We start from the raw sequence: 17,497 nt of genomic DNA on the forward strand, positions 1-17,497 counted from the left end.
TCTCTTTGACCTTATGCTTGCACTTGCCTTTCAACATATATCTTCTTATTGGAAATCTCTTACAAATGTTTCCATACAGCATTGGTGAAACTCGTTATGTCATTTTCATAGACTGGATGTCTCCTTCGCTTCCTCCTGTAAACCACCTCGTGATGTTGACCTCTATTGGTTACCTCTTACTGCATACCTAGATCATTTAGCTCAAAAGAAAACATTCCCTATCAATTCCGAAAATTTTAAACCCCCTTGAATGATTTTACTCTCTCCTTCTTGTATATTTCTATACTGTTTTACTGCCCTTATTTATTTCAATGTTTTGCATCTACTATATAATTTTTGAAGATTGCTTGTATTGTTTTTGCCTTTGCCATTACTTTTTTTATAGCAATGTTTTGTTTTATTTTATTTTCTCCCCCCTTTCCTTCCCCCCTGCGTGTTTCCCTTCAAATACCATAAAATGGTTTTAGTTCTCTAGCTTGTCATTAGGATTGTTATATTTCTTATTTGAATTGTATACTTTATATTCTCATTCCTGATGTCAATTGTTACCATTATTATTATAAATAAAGCTTTTCAAACACAAAAAAAAGAATTTCACATAACAACAATAACATGAAATTTACATAATTATGCAAATATGCTAGTGTTAAATTTCACCCAGGCCTAGTTTTAAGACAATTTTGACATGCTATAGGGGTCAGGGCACATTCACATTGTGGACTAAATAGCAGTGTCTCAGTGTTTGAGTTTAGTGCACAATGGAAATGTATCTTACCCCTAAAGCATGTCAAAACACATAATTAGGTAATTTAACATAATTTCTTGGACCTTTTCTATAATTTCACATAATTCTACCAAAGGAAATTATGCAAATTTTGCACACCACCAATTAAAACCTGATTGCCACATTTTCCTATAATACTATAGTAAATGGTGGAAAAATACATCTGTGGCAGGGAAAGGTAAATGAAATTTGTGGACTGCAGCATCTGTTGTGCCATCCGCTAGAGTGGCACTGAAAATATGATTTGTGGCAGACCCTGTGTTGTGGATCTAGTGCCTGCTCATACTGGATGTCAGTGTTAGTTGTGGAAGGACCCTTGTGATTTCATTATTATCATATCATATAAACTTTATTACAATCTCAGAGATTCAAAAAAGTACATCACAGCACAGGTTCCTTTTAAAAAACAATAATACCATATAATACAATCATTAAGAAAGGGTTATCAGTAGACATTGCAGCAAATTATTATACAATGAGTATAAATTAATGGATAAAAAGACAAGAATCAGAGTAATAACTTCCTCCGCCTGACCCACATAGCATACAGAAAACGGGAAATACCAAAGACTATCAATCTACGGGAATCCGTAGAGAACAGCCTCAGGATTTCAAGATAGTGGCCCAGGCCAACAGCTCTACATAGTGGTATTATCCATTTTTTTTCTCAGTAATACATAATGGGGACAGAAAAAAAGTAAATGAACAATAGATTCTGTCGAGGATTTACACGCAGGACATAAATCAACTACAGAAGGATACATGTACCATCTCGAACAGAAAGAGTTAGTTGGTAGGGTCTTGTATCTAAACTGCAAAAAGAGCTTGCGGGCCAACGGGGAGTAATGTCATCTATTGCTGTTTCAAAACATGGAACATGTTTATAAGTTTAAAAAGCTTTAGTCAGGCCTGAGGCATGTTCTGTTAGTTCCAAGTGTACTATTTTTTCCCAGTACATCTTTTTCAGCTTGTCTCTCGAGATACTGCTCATGGTTCCTGGGCTAGACCAAAAGCTGTCCATCCCCAGTTTTCCTAGTAGATAACGCAAGTGGGAAAACCACCTTATAGATGCAGCCTGAGGAAATCTTAAGAGATCCCTTAGGGCATCCCGATAAGGATCCAGCTCGTCTGTTGTCCATAGTGTATTCCAGAATGATATTATTTTGTAATTTACTTTATGCTTTAGTTGTTTATGAGCAATATCAAAGTAAAAAGGAATCAAAGGGGAACTGGCAGGGAGATCTACAAGCAATCTTAGGAATCGATTTTCAACTGTGGACAAAGAGGCCAGAGAACTAACACCCAAAAGTTCCGCCCCATAAAGTACTGCGCCCAACACCTTAGTATTATGATTTCATTATTACACTGTCACACGCACCCCCAGCCCTCGGAGCCCGAGGGCTGGGGGTGCGTGACTTCAGCCATCTTGCCATCACCCTTTCACATGGCATAAGACATAAAGGAACTACTAAAATTGTGGGTAGGATTGCCCTTGGGAATTTTTAGCCTATTGGTTAGATAGTACCAAACAGTCACCCTCAACCATTAGCTAGTGCCAATAATAAATGTGGCATCCCAAGACACCATCCTTAGAAAACTTACTGAAACTGCTGAATATTAAAAGAGGACTGACCTGCCATGTGTGACCTGAGAGGAGACTTGAAGGACTGGACTTGTTCCCTTCTGTCCATATGACAAAGAACTGGACTCTAAGGGTCAGTTGCCTCCTGTGTGGCTTCAGAGACATAATGAGCTATAAGAGACCTTTTTCCTGCAATGCCCAGTTTACTAGTAGTAACTGAACTTGAACTGGACTTTACTGTTGTCCTTTGCCTGACATCCTGAGAGTCTCTGAATGCTATCTACTAAGGTCCTCAGAATCATAGAACTGTATTCCTGTGGTTGTGTGGCTCCAGAATATGGCATGAAAACTTTTGAAAACTTTCCCACCAGAGCTCCAGTGGGACTGGTGGGTAAAAGTACTCAACTGCAGTTCCACATCATCAGGTTGAATTTCAGCTTTGTCCCATTCAAGGCTCCCAGTCCCTCGCAAAAAAAACCAACTAAGTCACATTCTGCATTGGGACTTAGAAAATGTTCATCAATAAATTTCTAAAGCTCAATTGCTTCAGCTGGACCAACCTGCTTCAAGTATATGACCTTTGGTTCCATGACAGCAGCTACTATTGCAGCCGCTGCCTGTCCAGGGAGGATTGTGATTCTCAAAAAGGGACAAAGTCCCTATCTGAAGTGGTACTTAAAACCTTTTTGAACTTTTTGACTTCCAGACTGTTCACCAGCGACCAATCAACTTGGTTTATCTGACCGGGGCTCCATTGTGGTTGGCCTCAAATCATGGTGTCCTAGTGTATTATGACCATTGACTATCATTGGTGCTTTCTGCTTTATGGTGCTTTATCTACTTGAAATATAAAAAAAAACTATATCTTAGGTTCCCCTTAAAGGATTTTTGTTGATTTGGTCTTATTATACTCATATAATGTATCTCTTTGTTATAAAGAAAAATAGTTGTAGAGTTGTATTGTGTTTTGAATGATGCTTCTAGGTGTATGCAGTGCTTCAATACTTCAAACATTGCCTTTGATTTAAGCCTTACTCCTTTGTGCCATGTTATCGGGGACTGAGCACAGATTTATTTTACAAAATTTGTGTGACATTTAACAGGAGGTGGTCTTAGCCTTTGAGGTGGACACTTGTTCACCCCAAACACTAATCTACTTTTCTACAGGCAGCTAATGAAATTTAGTAAAATGAAATGGAAAGCGTTGTTGATGTGTTTGATAGAGTGTCATGATATTCTGAAAATTGTAGGGGTGCATCATAATCATGGATAGTCCGCACCTGCATATATTCTTGTTGAACTAAAGACTGATCATTAGAAATGTGAAAGTAATATTGAAACGTGTAAGTGTAATGATAGAAAATTTGTTTGTGTTAGTTGGGAAAGTAAAACTGCTTATTGCAATATGCCTACTGGATTAGTTAATGTGTAATGTAATGCATTAGATTTAAACGTGCACCATAAAGTCTACACGTGTAGGAATGACTAAAATGATATTGAATGTAGTGAAATATATCGCTCGCAGTTGCATAGTTTATTAATGTGTGTAATTCTTAATGTGTAAAGGCCTAAAATTAATATTAATATTCTCATACGCTATGGAGGTCCTATTCCTAGTTTCTTATGTTAGCTGAATTGTGTACGCCAAAATGTGCTTTCCCTGGAAGAGCTCTCATTTGAAGACAGTCAGTAAGATTCATGTGCGTGCAAGGTTGTTTCACTCACATGCCTCTGTTGCAGGTGATAGGATATTGTTCTTGTTAGCTAGACTGATGCTCTTTGTTTTAAGAGTTAGGGATGGAGGATACCTGCAACAAAGGGTCCAGGAATGCTCATAATTGGAAGCTCGTTGAAGAAGCCTGAGACCAAAGGGCACACCAACCGTTGCTGGACTGAGTACTAGTTTCGGTGGAAAGTTACCTACGAGAGGTGCCTGGCCAGAGGAGGTGTTTCAGGAGCGTGTTCTATTAAGCTTTGTCGGGAGGTTAGGAGAAGGGATCGATTCCTAGAAGGAAGACTTAGCTTTGGCTACTGACCCTTGCAACGTGAGTGTACTTAATAGGAAGTCTTCACGAGCTGACACCTTTTCTTAATCTTGCCTAGAAGATGCTAAGTAGGGATGCCACTTTAGTGATAGTGTAGGGACAGATTTAACAGATTTCCTTGAGAGTCACTAATGAAGACTGATTTGGATGTTAGAGCAGTTGTTGCCTGTTTAGTCTTTTTAGAGATGCTTATTCTTTTCATGGTACACCAGATCAGACTGGTGCTTTTTATGAAATTTGTATTAGTGCCCATGTACTTTTTCAAACTCGTCATGAGGTGCTTGTATGTCCAGTTATTTTTGGCTTAGTAATAAAACCCCTAAATTGTATTTCTGAGTTAGTGGTCTTTTCCAGGTCTAAGTTGGTTGGTCCATACAGATTGATAAAAAGATCCAGTTGGCTGAGGATTCTTATGAGTGGTAAGATAAGATAAGATGAGATAGTAATCCGGCACAATCATGTTGTTCAAGACCAACTACACGTCTTGTTGGAGGGTCTGTGACTACAAAGTAAATTGTGTACTACTGCTGTCTTGGGAGCCTCAGAGCTGCACCCTTGTGGTTGTTTGGGCACCAGATTTAGCTTGTTTAAGAATGTTATGTTGTTTAAAAAAATAGCAGTTGGTAGGTGTTGGCAGCAAAATGCAACAGGGTCAAAATTGGTACAGATAGAATGGCTGGAATTTAACATTTTATTAGCCGTGTCATAGTACTCTATTCTAGGAATGAGATACATAGAAGGTGGGAGAGTGATATTATGTATATTTGTGAAAATCAGGGCAATGATATCAGGAGCAAACCTATCTGTAGACATGATAAATGGATCAATTGGGCCAACTAAAAATTGGAGAAATAAATTAAGGTCATGATCATAAATTAGACTGATGTAATCTTTGTGTTTTTCTGTTTTCATGCTTCCCCCCCATCGCATTTAATATAGTCATGTTTTTCAGTGCACATTTAAATATGTAGTTATTGCACTTAGTATTGAGTGTTAGTGCATCAGTTATTGCTATATTCATATGTGTTATATATTACGTAACAATTAAATGAAGGTGCAACAAGGGTAATTGCTATACATTTGTACTTATGCTGAGTACAGTAATGTTTTTGAGAGACCACAGTCTTCGATATCCAGGAAGACAACTTGGTTCATTCAAGCTGTAGCTGTGAATGTCGTCAGAGAAGCCCACAGGCTTTTCAGAGCTAGCCTTACCTTATCGGCTTCCTTGGGAATGTAACACCTAGATGGTGAGAGAGAAAGTGACCGTCTTGAAGTACAGAACAACACAGTGGTTGTTTTTACTGAGGTATGTGGACTAGAGGCCACCTTAAGGAACTCGCACATGTGTTAAAACAGCTCAGATAAGATTTAGAAGAGGGGGCTGGTGAATCAAAGACTGATTTCCTAAAAAATATAATGAACATCTAGAAAACCATCACAATGTTGCAAATCCTTTTAAAATTTGGCTTACTAATTGCACTTATCTTTCTTGTGTTTGTTATCATAGTTCTATCTATACACATTATCTGCTCTTGGGGGCCTATTAGGATGGCAGACGGGCCTGCGTCCGTCCGCCACTCCAGAGGAGGAGGGACCGTCCGCAGGGGCAGCGGCGGTACCTCCGTGCTAATTAGGATGTGACAGCCACCCTGGCAGTCACATCCTGTATTTTTAACATTGCGGCAGGTGCTGCTTGAAGCAGCACACGCCGCAATGTTAAAAAAATGTGTGTTTACCTTTGCATGCACGAAGCTTCAGGCACCGCGTGGTGCCTGCCGCTTCGTGCATGCAAAGGCAGGGGGGTACCATAGGTACCCCCATGTGCAACCCCCACCCCCCGTCACCCCTGGGGGCCCGCAACAGGCCCCCGAAGACAACACTGTATGCCTTTCCACGGCGGATATGTCGCTGTGGAAAGGCATATGACCGCAGCTATCTATCAGCCACCGCCAGCCATGTTAGAACTTTTCCTCCGCGGTCGGAAGGGGACCGCTGCGGAAAAGCGGAGGATGGAAAATAGATCCCCCAGCCATCCTAATCTGGCGGGCGGTCTTTTTCCAGTCCGCAGTGGATAATCCGCATCCTCTGGGCCGGCGGTGGCTTCCACCGGCCCAGAGGATGCGGATTATCCGCAATCATAATCGGCCTCTAGATTAGGATGTTGAATTTAATAAATTAGTAAAATGCATCCATTGTGTGGATTTTTGTGTGTGCCCACTCAGGTTGAAAAACTATTCGGAGCTCAGGAACAATAAATAATCGTGTAAATGTCATTGGACTGTTTTTTTACACAGAACACACCATCCCCCTCTAATGTGTATGTGGCTTGAAGGTTACAGTCCAACAGGTTTCCTGTCTCTACTTGGTAATGTGGCTAGGCTTGCACTTTGCTAAAGGGTCTGGAAAGCGTAACCTTGTGCCACATATTGCATATAGATCAGTAATGGAGTAATTGTAAAAATCATGGTTAAGACCTCCCATACATCAGACTACTTGAAGTATAGCTCCACATTTTTGGTCTCACCAAGACACAAAATTTCTTCTTCCTCCTGTGGAGATATTGGGTACTTTTGGAATCTCTACTTGTGCTTTATCTGGCGTGGTGTTTCTGAGATGAAGAAGTGAGTATCAGTAACTCTTGTCTACAATATGGTAGTTGTGATTTCTGTTACCAAAGAAGCAGTATTTTTATTTGTGGTGGAAAGATACCAGAGTTCTCATCTTATGTTTTGTTATATGAATTTGTACAGTGCACTGTCAACCATGACGGTATCCTGGCACTGAGCAGGTGTGTATGTCTAGCGCTGCCTGTGGTAGGTTGATTAATTTAAATGCTATATTTTCAGCTTCTTGCAAAATTCAAGATGAGAAGAAGAGGCTCAAGAATGCTCTTGTTTTGGAAATTAGTTCAAAACCTGCACTGGAAATCCAAGGACTAAAGAGAAAGCCCTGTGGTATTTAGTAGGCAGGCTGGATCTGCAGTCTTGCAATACAGACTGCAGATTTGAAGCATTTAACAACAATTAAGTTCACAGTATTTGACCACCAAAATTGACTCTGATACATTAACAACAATGTAGACTCTAATGAAGATATATTTTATTTTTAAAACTTTTAACCATGCCCAGATATGTGGGCAGACTATTTTTCAAGGCTGCAGACGGAACACATCTGAAATGGTTCTTATAGCTTGTGGTTTCATTAACATGGCTGTGAAGTCGCCACATCCAAAATGAAGCCCAAAATCCACAACCTCAGTAGCAAGCCTAGAGAATATGAATGTGGACTCAATGTGGGCTCACTAGCCTCATAATCTGCTGCCAAGGACTATGTGTCAGGATGCAGTCCTGGAAGTGGTGCTTACTGTCATGTTTGTTTTGTGTTCTTTTCACCATCTACGCTTAGGGCTTCTCTGCAAACAAAAGACTTCCGGTCAATACAGAGTGCGTGTGTTGACTGGGTTCACTCTCTGTGCTCAATGTAAACACACCATATGGTAGAGCATCAGCGGTGATCTACATTTCCCAGTAGGTCACAGAGTTTTGCATGTCCAGAGAGACGGCGGCCATCTTTGATCATCAGGTATAACTTCCCTTGAGGGGATTGCCATACTTACTAGGTAATTTGAGCTACAGTGTTGAAGCAGTCTCACTACATGTATATTGATTTTAAAGTATCAAAGCCTCAGGTTGCATAAGGATTAAATTAGGGACATGTTTATGATCTCAGAGAAGAATCTTAAAATTGTATGTTTTGAAAATAAACTTCAAACTATTTTTGTGCATTTGTTTGAACTCTAAAGAGTGGGGTTTTATTTGCTGCTAAAGTTATGAAACAAGACTGAATCCAAAAGAGCATTTATTATGTAGACAAATGGTAATGCAGAAGTTTTTAAATGTACAGAAGTCAAGTAAAAACTATATTCATCTTCCACAAAAGAGGATATTGTTACATAGCTTCAGCTTTCAGAAATTCCCAGTATAATTTTAAGGCATAAGGAGATGATTATACAGTGACAATACTAAGCAATACCTCTTTAAAATTGCAGTTATGTTCAGTGCTCCAATCAGATGTTCATGGCAACATACAGCTTTCCTTGAGCCCAAAAGTGATGAGTGTTGAGTCATGTGTCTATATTTTCTTTTGCATCCATTTCCTTTTTCTGCTTCTACCACTGGCTCTCATGTTCTAGTACCTGATCCCTGGTGGGGTGAGTGACATACAGAAGAAAACATTGCTGCCACTGGATCTAGGCACGATTTGTTGTCTACCTAGTTCAGAGCTTTGAAAAAGAGTTGTACCCAGTTAATTTTATTTTTATCTTGTATGGAAGTCCATCTGTAGGTAACACACACTAAGGTCTAGGGGTCATAATGTGCTCACTCTTCCCTCATAAGAAGCCTTTTTTTCTGGACATTGTGACCATGTCCAGAATCCACTGCAGCTGCATGGAGTTCCACGCCTCCGTGTAGCCAGGTGATCCTTGACTCCACCCCCCCCCCCCTTGCAATGGCACGTTGGAGGAGCCGGCTGGCGTTTGGCTCTCGGTGAGGCTCGGTGAATTTCCAAGCATTGGCTGGAATTAGTGAACTCTGACTCCCACGGCTCCCAAGGCGAATACGAGCAAGCAGGTGTGGGCGAGGCTAGGCGACACTGCTGGCAGCAGTCCTGCGTCCCGAGTGAAGGAGAGCGAGGGAGTGCGCCTGTATGCTGGATAATTAATGAGAGAAGACAGCCTCTCCCTGTACTTGCTGATTTCATCTTGCAAGCAGAATTGGAGTGAAGCAACAGTTTGCGGAGCGAGTGAATAAAATGAAAATCATCATAAAAAAAACACACAGTAAGAAGTCAAAGGGTTTATAAAGGGAAGCTGCAAGGTGGTAGACATTAACTTGACATTAACTTGGCTGGACTCGAGTAGGATCTGGGTTATAAATCTCTGCAGTGTATGCAGATGGACGCCCCAGCGACACCCCACTGACACCCCAGTGAGGGAGGCAGAGGGAGGCAGAGACAGTATCCTTTGATTATGAGTGATTCAACTTTGAGCTTGAGCTGGGGGGGCTCAGAAACATATAGCCAAGGAAGATTTAAGGTATTTGTCGCCCATACCCACCCAGTATCACTGTAACTACGGTTTACAAAGGATAAGGGGAAGGAGAAGAGTGCCCCGACTGACATAAGCTGTGTAATCACGAAAGCTGAAGTAAAATTCTGCGCCCCCTGCCTGGGTCTATAAGGAAGCTCTTTTTTTGTATAAGGCATCAATCTGCTCCCCTGTGAGAAGAGCTGGGAAAGAAACGCCGCCCTGCAGAGATACCTGTGGAGGGAAGTCAGGACATTAGGGCAGATAAAGCAAGCAAAATTAACTTGAGCAAAGTACAGGGGGAAAGGAGAGAATGGGCAAATTGTTAAATGCACGGATCAAAGCCAGAACTCGCCGGCTTCAGGCAAAAGAGGCAGCCAGGATGACAGGCAAGGAATCCTCTGAGAAGCCGCCCGTGCTTAACTCCACATTTGAGAGTTCTGATGAGCAAGAGTCACCCTCCATGGAACCCTTAAATCGGACCAGTGTTTCAGCGAACACAACACTGGACAATATGAATGTGATAATGGCCAGTCCTGAAGTATCTCAGGTGGACAATACTGGACCCAATGCTCTAAAAAAGAAAAAACTGCTGCCAAGGAGCCAAAGCAATTCCCCCTCTTTTTTTAAAAACAAACAAACAATGTGCTACCCCCTGTAAGCCCTGCTCGAACTTTACAGCCTGCAGGTGAAAACGTAGGGGTTAGTCAACCTGTGACTATTTCATCACAAGCAAAATCTGCCATAGCCGGTCCCACTATAGCCGGCCTTAGGTTAAATGCTGCATCGCTGCCGGGTCTGATACTCCATCAAGATGAGGAGTCATCACTGCTGATTATGCAAAAAGACCCTTGACTTGGAAACATCGAATCAACACAAGTCTATGACCAGCTCAAGAGTATCTCTAACACCCTTGATCCATCACAATCAAAATCTCTATTAGCTGGAACCCAGATACAACCTCAATCCGCATCACAGAAGGCTGCCTCACCAATGTCTATGAACGACCACATAGATAATCAGCCACCTTGCACAATCAATCCCTTTAGTCCCATTCTCAGTCTGGATACTGAATCAGCAAGTGAGGTCCAGATGACAGTAAAAGATATGTTAAATGTAATCTTGGATGAGGTTCGGGAGCTGAAAAGATTTCAGAGAGCTGAGCTAGCCTCTATTCATCTGCGACTGGCGAAGATTGAGGATGCAGTCTCAAGCTTTCCACTTAGACTTCAAGAAGCTGAAGCCCGAATCTCAACTCTTGAGGACCAGATGACGGAGGTCGGAGAAGAGGTTAAGGTGGTAAATAAAAGCAAATGGGCGCTTGAAAATAAACTGGATGAGCTGGAAAATTATACACGAAGATCCAACCTCAGAATAGTTGGAGTCCCCGAAGGGCTAGAGGGCTTGAACACAGTTCAATTGGTGAGGTCATTCATAAAACAAAAAGTAATCCCAGAGTATGAAGGGAACCTGACTATAAGTCGGATACCTGTCCACCCCTTCCCTAACTCTACGCTGCGACGTACAATCCTTCTAAATTTTACAGACTTTTGCATAAAAGAAACAGTACTATCTAAAGTGATTCGGCAAAGACAGTTTGCAGTTAATGAAACAACTAAGTGCCGGATTTTCTCGGATATGTCAGCAGCGTCGGTGCGCAGGAGGAAGGAATTTGTGAACATTCTCCATCTATTTAAAGCTAATGGTGCCCAGGCCACTATTGCTCAACAATCCAAACTGAAAGTGTTGGTGAAAGGCAAATTCCATAAGTTGTCAGATTTAGATAAAGCCTGGAATTACTGAAAGAAATCCCACAGGGCCTTAAGGGGTGAATGGAAGGAATGGAAATAGAATGGAGCTAAAACCTGTGGGTGCTAAATACAAGATTGGCCACTTAAGCGATTTTGATCTTTTACTCTAGTCCTGGATAGAAGGCATTAGTAGGTATTATAGGTTGTAAGCTCAATGAAGAACTAAGAATTTGGAGCAATCAATTCTTTACTAAATGTTTTGATTGAATTACTAGATGTTAAGTATGCCAAGGTTTTGTGCACGCTATGCACTGTGGGGGGGAAGGAGGAGGGATCCTAGGGGTGTAATAACAGGACACCTGAGTTGCTAGGGAAAAAGGTAATGTGGCTCGCGTGGGGGAGAAAGGAAGGACCACAATTCGGGAGGAAGGGGCAGAGGGGTAGGCATAGGAGCACTATGGAGGGGGGTGGGTTTTAGGGGGTGGGTAGGGAGCAAAAGCAGGGAAAAATGAAGTCCTTTATGTTTTCTGTTTGGTTATTTTTCAATCAAGGTTTTATATACTGTATTAAGAGAATGAACCGGCTACAAATTTTGCGAAATATCTCGGATGTCTAGCAAGGAGCAAATGGAAGTAGTGTCACTCAATGTTAATGGCTTAAATAATAAAAAGAAAATGCGGGCCATAGAGATGTGGATTAAGACAGAAAATCCCTTGGTAATTCTGCTACAGAAAACTCATATTCCATCCATAAAATTAGCAGATTTTCCTATGTTTACGGCCTGGGCCTCGTACCAAGGTTTTTCTTTGATCTCGGAATCTCAGAGAGGGATAGCCATCTTTTTAAACAAAAACATTCATGCATAGATTATAAATTCTGAGAGTGATGACCTACGGTGTTGGTGTTGGGTCACATGCACGATTAAACACAGACAGAGACCTTTGTAAGTTTTTACGTGCCAGTTGAAGATAACTCCATGATATATGACGAGCTGTTTCAATCCTTATTGACTGTTATAGGAAATGTGGTTATTGGAGGAGCTTTTAATATTCTTATCGATCCAATATTAGACTTCTCTAACCAGACAAGAGGACAACTAAAACCAAAATCTTTGAAAGTTCTCCAAAACTACAAAACTACTCTTGATCTTCATGACCCGTGGCGCTCAAACCATTTAACTAAAGCAGAATTTACGTGCTGGTCAGGAAGATTTAAGTCTTCATCTCGTATAGTTTTTTTTTTTGGTCTCTAGGAAACTACACTTTAATCAGCAGAGATTTCTTAACAACGGATTCTCTGATCATGCTAAGCTGGTTATAGAGTTTCTCTTAGAAAATTCTGTAAGAACTCCCAAACGGTGGGTTTTTAATAAACAGTCTCTGAGTGACGAAGCATGGGTTAATTTATGAGATAGAGATTAAAGAATGTATTTCTCGAAATCAGGATTCCGCTCCACTTCGTCTGAGACTCTTTAAAGGCCTTTAGGGAATTATCATTGGTAAGGACGCAGCTAGCTTACTGGCAGTTAGAACTAAGAAGAAGATCCTAGTGCAAAGAATACAAGCATTGAGCACTATAAGGCTTCATAACCCATCCAGTGCTAACCAACATCAGCTAGACCAGGTCAAACTGGATCTTAGCGCTAACTACCATGCCCAAAGTGAAGATGTTAGACAACAATGTCAGAAGATATACGAAGAAAGCAACTTCACAGGTAGATTCCTAGCCTGGCAGGTTAGGGAACAAGCTGCTGCTAACCTAATCGAAGTTTAAAATGTCCGTTTACACACTTAGAGACAGATGATCCAGTTAAAATAGGAGATATAATGCTTAACCACTATGGTTCTGTTTATAGCCAGCATCTAAGTGTAGATCCTCGAATACTAGAAACTTTGTTACATAATTATACAATGCCCTCGCTCTCTGAAGTAGAACAACTTACTATGGCAAGTTAATTCTCTATAGAGGAATTGGAGAGAGTTATCAAGGATCTCCCTACGGGTATGGTCTGTAGCCCAGATGGGTTTCCCTTAGAATTTTTTAAGGTATTTTTTTGTGCTTTTGCTGATTTGTTTCTTATTTCTTCCATCAATGGCTAAAGTGAAACTGTATTCACCCTGTATGCAGATGACATCATGCTTATTATTAAACCCGAATTACGAATTCAAGCAAAAGTATTTCAGCTCTTCGAGGACTTTGAAGTCCTGGGGGGATATTGTATAAATAAAAAGAAAACGGAAATTTTACTCGGCAGGGCTAGAGCTTTGGAACTTTATATCGATATTCGTTGCTGTATTAACACTAAGCCCAAGAGATGTCTTGGAGTCTTTTTCTCTGCATCAGTTAGAGACTTGTGCGACCTGAATTTTGATCCCCTTCTTCGGAGAGTTCAAACATTGTTTTCACGTTGGAACGGTTTACCATTAACTATTTTAGGCCGAGTGGCATTGATAAAAATGTCTGTCCTCCCCCTGTTTAATTTTTTGTTTTCAACTATTTCATGCTTTCTACAGGGTTATTTTTTTACTCGGGTAGAATCTATGTTTACGGCCTTCATCTGGGCAAAGAAAACACTTCGTATTGCACTAAGCACTTTATATGAGGATTTGGATAAGGGAGGGCTCGCCCTGCCAAATATCAGGGACTATTATAATGAAAATTTTGCACAGTACCTATCAAGATTTAAATGTCAAACTCATACTAAAAAATTATATATTAATTTCTTGATTGAGTTAATGTGTAAAGAAGCTCAGATACAGGCCCCTCTGCAGGTGCTTAAATCACCCAAATTAATGTGCTACAAGTCTTTATTATGTTTTTTCTTTAAACGGCAGGCTCTGTTTAAAGGATACTCGATTCCCTCTATTAATTTAACAACTTTATTGTCCAGCATTCTCCTATTGATAGGGGTTGTACAGTGCCTAGATCTAGCTGGTAATTGGGCTGCGGCAGGATTTTTAAAAGTTTCAGACTTTCTGAGAGATGGGGATTGGATTACCCTGGCGGAAATGTTACAATTAATCCCTAGAAATTGTATTCTATTAGGGTCATACAAAACTGTGTATAAGTTTCTTGTCCAATTGGATACTACTCAGTTGGGTCAACCAAGTCAATTGATAAATGAACTCTTAAGTATCGAACCCGACAGAAAACCTGGGGTTTGGAAGTGTCATCTCGCCCAAAGCAGGAAAGTTGATCTAAGTCAGAAGGCGATTAAAAAATGTCAGGATCAGGAGAACCAGGCAATGCCCTTGAATACTTGGTCAGTTATTAACAGATTTAATTTCAGTACATTACGAGGGGCTGATTGGCGGAGAATGTTATTTTTTAGTACATGTTTACTCTATCGCACACCTGCCTCCATCTCTAAAATGTATTCTAACTATCCTGCACACTGTTTCAGATGCACTCATCACTCTCCAGCTAACTGGTCGCATGTCATTGTTCATTGTGCCAAGATTGGAACATTTTGGAAAGAGATTTTTATTTATTGCCAGACCGAATGTAATATTATGATCGCAGTGAATGAGAAATTAATTCTGATCTCTCTTTACCTAACCAGATGGCTAAATTACTATACATTGCTATGGCAGTGGCTAGATCTCTCCTGCTACAGCAATGGCGTACAAAACAGATTCCATCTATGTATGAATGGCTACAAAAGATGAGACGAGTTAAAACCAGTGAGCAGACCATTGCATTGAGGGTGGGGGGGAACAGAAGATTTGATAGGATCTGAGGGACATTCTTTGACTAAATCTGGGAGGAATTATTTTTATTATAAAAGACAGTAATTTGTATAAATACTAAATGATTTGAGAATTGAGAATACTGTAATTAATTGCTTAGCTACAATGCTTGGTGTATAGCTTTCGCTTTAATTAATTAGGCTTATGTTAATATTTTTTGAGTTTAAGAAATGACGATGGATTGTATATTATTTATAAATTTGTAATGGCATTAAGGACTTCAATAAAAATATTTATTAAAAAAAAGACCATGTCCAGAATCCTGTATGGCAGAAGTAAGGGCAAATCTTTTTGGCCCACTGGTTAGAACCTTGTGATATGAAGTAGGCACCAGAAGCAAAAAAGCTCTTGTCTAATGGGGAAGTCTTTATTTTTGTTAATTTTAGTAGGTATGTATTAACCCTTTCAAGCCTACCCAGCACCTTTTCACGGAAAATTCCTCAAACACTACTGAACAGATTCACAAAAAATGAATAAAACTGCATCTTTTTAGTAAAGTTCAACTTTTTGGCATTTTTGGTGTACATTTTTAAAACTGTTTCTGCTCATGCTGTGAGCAAACATTTCTACGGGATCTAAAATGGAAAACACATGTGTTTTGTCTATTCCACTCACTTTATTCCGCAGATATGGAAGTGCACAATATTTGGTGTGTCATACCTTCGCTGCCTACATTAAGTGAGTGCCTTTTCCTTCTAGGCAGATGTATCACCTTGTAAAGCCCTGCATCAGGTATAATGTGTGCAGGGCTTACATTCCCACGTAAAACAAGATCATAGAAGTGCTGCAGCGAAATCTATCAGATTTCACTGTGACACTTCTAGGATGCCACATGGCCGGAATAAGGATGATGCAGTGCCAATAGGGACAGCCCTAACCCATGCAATGCTGGAGTTGTGTCATGCTTGCAACGCAACACAACTCCAGCAATGAGTGGCTTTTGCGCCAACAGATATGTCAGGATTCCTGACATATTTGTCATTCCTTTCGACATGGAGCACCGTGCATTAAATTCAGTGCATCCATCGTAGCGCAAGGAGGGAGCAGTGAAAACTGTTGCATCACTGTTTTACCGCAGCTATGCAATAGTTTTCATAAATGGGGCCTTAGTTTGAACAGAGAAAAAGTACCACAGTTTTAGCATCCTCAGTGTTTGCTTTTTTCCTGCAAGCCAACAATGCAGCAAATGAGTCTTCTGTGCATAATAATAACCATTTTCAAAAGAAGCCTTTTTTAGGGCTCTAAAGGTGTCTTACAGAAGAGGAGAAGCTCATCAAGACCTCCTTTCTATAGTGCATATTGATACTTGTTTTTCTTCTGGTATAATTTCAGCCCTAAAGCAGATTGCCAAGAAAAAACAAGGAATTCACAAGCTTCTTATGTCTTGCACATGTTAAGATGGAATCCATCACCACATAAATGTTGATTGCTGCTTATTTGAAATAAACAATACAATGCAATCAATATGTATAGAACAAAGAAAGAAGAATCTCTGGTTTGGAACCAGTCTGTGGGGAGTTCTTCTCCCCCTTTGGCTTAGAACTGTGTTGCTCTAGCACTTTGTGAACCCTGTTAGACAATTACTTGTCAGTTAAGTCTGTACATTTTGTTGGATCACTTTTTTTCAGGTCAGACAGGCACTGCCTAAGTGGGGGTACAGCGCTGCTCCTTGAGACGCTCTCTCACCATCAACTGGTTAAGGGACAGGCCATGTATGTCTTCCACCCCACTTACCCACTCAGTGCAATCACACAATATACTATGGGGATTATTTACAAGGCCCTTGCGCCACTTTTGCGTCATTTCTAACATGGGAAAAGTCATGCAAAAGTGGCGCAAGAGGCTTGTAAATAAGTCCCTATGAATCCAAGTATCATACAGCCATCCACTCTCTTGCAGTACCACAATCTCTGAAGGTCTTGAGCTGGCTCCATTCTAAACTGCCTCATGAGAGCTTCCTTCATAGTCTCATAGACCACCAGGTCCTCAACAGACAACCTTGCGATGATGGCTGTCCTTTCTAAAGGTATGTTCCCCATTAAAATGATACCTCACTTGTGTGGATGTCCAAAGCAGAATTGGCTAAAAACGATTTTTAAAAAAATGTAGCGTTTAGAATTTGATGTGCTATACCCTTAATCCCTATGTTTTTTGCTCTTTCTACTCACCGGCCCTTGCCCCACCCACACAAGTGAAGTATCATTTCACTCGGGAGACTGTGGGAAGCGCTGTGCGTTAGGACATTTGTGCCGGCATGGTGATCCCATACAAAAATATGTGGGAAAAGTGATTTTTTTCAGCTAAATTTGAGGTTTGCATGGATTGTGATTAGGGAAACGTTGGGGGATTCAGCAAGCCATACCTCACTGGACTCTCCAGGGTGTCTAGTTTTCAGAATTTTGTAGGGTCTGTAGGTGTCCTTAGATGACTGCCGAGTCCGGGGCCAAAAACCCTGGCGACCACACTTGCAAAACCTGATCAATTTGTGATAGGCAAT

The sequence above is a fragment of the Lissotriton vulgaris genome, chromosome 5 (assembly GCF_964263255.1).
Source record: "Lissotriton vulgaris chromosome 5, aLisVul1.2, whole genome shotgun sequence".
NCBI lineage: Eukaryota > Metazoa > Chordata > Amphibia > Caudata > Salamandridae > Lissotriton > Lissotriton vulgaris.